This window comes from Oncorhynchus clarkii, unplaced genomic scaffold, assembly GCF_045791955.1.
Source record: "Oncorhynchus clarkii lewisi isolate Uvic-CL-2024 unplaced genomic scaffold, UVic_Ocla_1.0 unplaced_contig_1097_pilon_pilon, whole genome shotgun sequence".
Classification (NCBI taxonomy): Eukaryota; Metazoa; Chordata; class Actinopteri; order Salmoniformes; family Salmonidae; genus Oncorhynchus; species Oncorhynchus clarkii.
Genome location: NW_027261060.1, coordinates 25,249 through 31,248, shown reverse-complemented (window position 1 = coordinate 31,248; position 6,000 = coordinate 25,249).

The window sequence follows — 6,000 nt, the reverse complement described above, 5'->3', positions numbered from 1 at the left end:
ATTGCAATACGGAAATAATATTACACTTTTCCATTAACAAAGCTCTAAATCATGTTGTGATTCACTCACTCTGGATGAATTTTTGCAAGTTGCATTGCAATACGGAAATAATATTACACTTTTCCATTAACAAAGTTCTAAATTCCACTCTGGATTACATTTTTTTGCTGTACTGTTTCAGTCATGAAACGATGAATCGATGAATTTTTGCAAGTTGCATTGCAATACGGAAATAATATTACACTTTTCCATCAACCAAGTTCTAAATCATGTTGTGGTTCACTCACTCTGGATTACATTTTTTTGCGGTACTGTTTCATTCATGAAACGATGAATCGATGAATTTTTGCAATACGGAAATAATATTACACTTTTCCATTAACAAAGTTCTAAATCATGTTGTGATTCACTCACTCTGGATGAATTTTTGCAAGTTGCATTGCAATACGAAAATAATATTACACTTTTCCATTTAACCAAGTTCTAAATCATGTTGTGGTTCACTCACTCTGGATTACATTTTTTTGCTGTACTGTTTCATTCATGAAACGATGAATCGATGAATTTTTGCAATACGGAAATAATATTACACTTTTCCATTAACAAAGTTCTAAGTCTCAATCTAAATCATGTTATGATTCCACTCTGGATTACATTCGTTTCATTCATGAAACGATGAATCGATGAATTTTTGCAAGTTGCATTGCAATACGGAAATAATATTACACTTTTCCATTAACAAAGTTCTAAATCATGTTGTGATTCACTCACTCTGGATGAATTTTTGCAAGTTGCATTGCAATACGGAAATAATATTACACTTTTCCATTAACAAAGTTCTAAATCATGTTGTGATTCACTCACTTTGGATGAATTTTTGCAAGTTGCATTGCAATACGAAAATAATATTACACTTTTCCATTAACAGTTCTAAATCATGTGATTCACTCACTCTGGATGAATTTTTGCAAGTTGCATTGCATGTTATGATTCCATTCTGGATTACATTTTTTTTGCTGTTACTGTTTCATTCATGAAACGATGAATCGATGAATATTTGCAAGTTGCATTGCAAAACGAAAATAATATTACACTTTTCCAATAACAAAGTTCTAAATCATGTTGTGATTCACTCACTCTGGATGAATTTTTGCAAGTTGCATTGCAATACGGAAAATAATATTACTTTTCCATTAACAAAGTTCTAAATCATGTTATGATTCCACTCTGGATTACATTTTTTTGCTGTACTGTTTCATTCATGAAACGATGAATCGATGAATTTTTGCAATACGGAAATAATATTACACTTTTCCATTAACAAAGTTCTAAATCTCAATCTAAATCATGTTATGATTCCACTCTGGATTTACATTCTTTTCATTCATGAAACGATGAAACGATGAATTTTTGCAAGTTGCATTGCAATACGGAAATAATATTACACTTTTCCATTAACAAAGCTCTAAATCATGTTGTGATTCACTCACTCTGGATGAATTTTTGCAAGTTGCATTGCAATACGGAAATAATATTACACTTTTCCATTAACAAAGTTCTAAATTCCACTCTGGATTACATTTTTTTGCTGTACTGTTTCATTCATGAAACGATGAATCGATGAATTTTTGCAAGTTGCATTGCAATACGGAAATAATATTACACTTTTCCATTAACCAAGTTCTAAATCATGTTGTGGTTCACTCACTCTGGATTACATTTTTTTGCGGTACTGTTTCATTCATGAAACGATGAATCGATGAATTTTTGCAATACGGAAATAATATTACACTTTTCCATTAACAAAGTTCTAAATCATGTTGTGATTCACTCACTCTGGATGAATTTTTGCAAGTTGCATTGCAATACGGAAATAATATTACACTTTTCCAATAACAAAGTTCTAAATCATGTTGTGATTCACTCACTCTGGATGAAATTTTGCAAGTTGCATTGCAATACGGAAATAATATTACACTTTTCCATTAACAAAGTTCTAAATTCCACTCTGGATTACATTTTTTTGCTGTACTGTTTCATTCATGAAACGATGAATCGATGAATTTTTGCAAGTTGCATTGCAATACGGAAATAATATTACACTTTTCCAATAACAAAGTTCTAAATCATGTTGTGATTCACTCACTCTGGATGAATTTTTGCAAGTTGCATTGCAATACGGAAATAATATTACACTTTTCCAATAACAAAGTTCTAAATCATGTTGTGATTCACTCACTCTGGATGAAATTGTGCAAGTTGCATTGCAATACGGAAATAATATTACACTTTTCCATTAACAAAGTTCTAAATTCCACTCTGGATTACATTTTTTTGCTGTACTGTTTCATTCATGAAACGATGAATCGATGAATTTTTGCAAGTTGCATTGCAATACGGAAATAATATTACACTTTTCCATTAACCAAGTTCTAAATCATGTTGTGGTTCACTCACTCTGGATTACATTTTTTTGCGGTACTGTTTCATTCATGAAACGATGAATCGATGAATTTTTGCAATACGGAAATAATATTACACTTTTCCATTAACAAAGTTCTAAATCATGTTGTGATTCACTCACTTTGGATGAATTTTTGCAAGTTGCATTGCAATACGAAAATAATATTACACTTTTCCATTAACAAAGTTCTAAATCATGTTGTGATTCACTCACTCTGGATTACATTTTTTTGCGGTACTGTTTTCATTCATGAAACGATGAATCGATGAATTTTTGCAATACGGAAATAATATTACACTTTTCCATTAACAAAGTTCTAAATCATGTTGTGATTCACTCACTTTGGATGAATTTTTGCAAGTTGCATTGCAATACGAAAATAATATTACACTTTTCCAATAACAAATTTCTAAATCATGTTGTGATTCACTCACTCTGGATGAATTTTTGCAAGTTGCATTGCAATACGGAAAATAATATTACTTTTCCATTAACAAAGTTCTAAATCATTTTGTGATTCACTCACTCTGGATTACATTTTTTTGCGGTACTGTTTCATTCATGAAACGATGAATCGATGAATTTTTGCAATACGGAAATAATATTACACTTTTCCATTAACAAAGTTCTAAATCATGTGATTCACTCACTCTGGATGAATTTTTGCAAGTTGCATTGCATGTTATGATTCCATTCTGGATTACATTTCTTTTGCTGTTACTGTTTCATTCATGAAACGATGAATCGATGAATTTTTGCAAGTTGCATTGCAATACGAAAATAAAATTACTCTTTTCCAATAACAAAGTTCTAAATCATGTTGTGATTCACTCACTCTGGATGAATTTTTGCAAGTTGCATTGCAATACGGAAAATAATATTACTTTTCCATTAACAAAGTTCTAAATCATGTTATGATTCCACTCTGGATTACATTTTTTTGCTGTACTGTTTCATTCATGAAACGATGAATCGATGAATTTTTGCAATACGGAAATAATATTACACTTTTCCATTAACAAAGTTCTTAAATCTCAATCTAAATCATGTTATGATTCCACTCTGGATTACATTCGTTTCATTCATGAAACGATGAATCGATGAATTTTTGCAAGTTGCATTGCAATACGGAAATAATATTACACTTTTCCATTAACAAAGCTCTAAATCATGTTGTGATTCACTCACTCTGGATGAATTTTTGCAAGTTGCATTGCAATACGAAAATAATATTACACTTTTCCAATAACAAAGTTCTAAATCATGTTGTGATTCACTCACTCTGGATGAATTTTTGCAAGTTGCATTGCAATACGGAAAATAATATTACTTTTCCATTAACAAAGTTCTAAATCATGTTATGATTCCACTCTGGATTACATTTTTTTGCTGTACTGTTTCATTCATGAAACGATGAATCGATGAATTTTTGCAATACGGAAATAATATTACACTTTTCCATTAACAAAGTTCTAAATCTCAATCTAAATCATGTTATGATTCCACTCTGGATTTACATTCTTTTCATTCATGAAACGATGAAACGATGAATTTTTGCAAGTTGCATTGCAATACGGAAATAATATTACACTTTTCCATTAACAAAGCTCTAAATCATGTTGTGATTCACTCACTCTGGATGAATTTTTGCAAGTTGCATTGCAATACGGAAATAATATTACACTTTTCCATTAACAAAGTTCTAAATTCCACTCTGGATTACATTTTTTTGCTGTACTGTTTCAGTCATGAAACGATGAATCGATGAATTTTTGCAAGTTGCATTGCAATACGGAAATAATATTACACTTTTCCATCAACCAAGTTCTAAATCATGTTGTGGTTCACTCACTCTGGATTACATTTTTTTGCGGTACTGTTTCATTCATGAAACGATGAATCGATGAATTTTTGCAATACGGAAATAATATTACACTTTTCCATTAACAAAGTTCTAAATCATGTTGTGATTCACTCACTCTGGATGAATTTTTGCAAGTTGCATTGCAATACGAAAATAATATTACACTTTTCCATTTAACCAAGTTCTAAATCATGTTGTGGTTCACTCACTCTGGATTACATTTTTTTGCTGTACTGTTTCATTCATGAAACGATGAATCGATGAATTTTTGCAATACGGAAATAATATTACACTTTTCCATTAACAAAGTTCTAAGTCTCAATCTAAATCATGTTATGATTCCACTCTGGATTACATTCGTTTCATTCATGAAACGATGAATCGATGAATTTTTGCAAGTTGCATTGCAATACGGAAATAATATTACACTTTTCCATTAACAAAGTTCTAAATCATGTTGTGATTCACTCACTCTGGATGAATTTTTGCAAGTTGCATTGCAATACGGAAATAATATTACACTTTTCCATTAACAAAGTTCTAAATCATGTTGTGATTCACTCACTTTGGATGAATTTTTGCAAGTTGCATTGCAATACGAAAATAATATTACACTTTTCCATTAACAGTTCTAAATCATGTGATTCACTCACTCTGGATGAATTTTTGCAAGTTGCATTGCATGTTATGATTCCATTCTGGATTACATTTTTTTTGCTGTTACTGTTTCATTCATGAAACGATGAATCGATGAATATTTGCAAGTTGCATTGCAAAACGAAAATAATATTACACTTTTCCAATAACAAAGTTCTAAATCATGTTGTGATTCACTCACTCTGGATGAATTTTTGCAAGTTGCATTGCAATACGGAAAATAATATTACTTTTCCATTAACAAAGTTCTAAATCATGTTATGATTCCACTCTGGATTACATTTTTTTGCTGTACTGTTTCATTCATGAAACGATGAATCGATGAATTTTTGCAATACGGAAATAATATTACACTTTTCCATTAACAAAGTTCTAAATCTCAATCTAAATCATGTTATGATTCCACTCTGGATTTACATTCTTTTCATTCATGAAACGATGAAACGATGAATTTTTGCAAGTTGCATTGCAATACGGAAATAATATTACACTTTTCCATTAACAAAGCTCTAAATCATGTTGTGATTCACTCACTCTGGATGAATTTTTGCAAGTTGCATTGCAATACGGAAATAATATTACACTTTTCCATTAACAAAGTTCTAAATTCCACTCTGGATTACATTTTTTTGCTGTACTGTTTCATTCATGAAACGATGAATCGATGAATTTTTGCAAGTTGCATTGCAATACGGAAATAATATTACACTTTTCCATTAACCAAGTTCTAAATCATGTTGTGGTTCACTCACTCTGGATTACATTTTTTTGCGGTACTGTTTCATTCATGAAACGATGAATCGATGAATTTTTGCAATACGGAAATAATATTACACTTTTCCATTAACAAAGTTCTAAATCATGTTGTGATTCACTCACTCTGGATGAATTTTTGCAAGTTGCATTGCAATACGGAAATAATATTACACTTTTCCAATAACAAAGTTCTAAATCATGTTGTGATTCACTCACTCTGGATGAAATTTTGCAAGTTGCATTGCAATACGGAAATAAT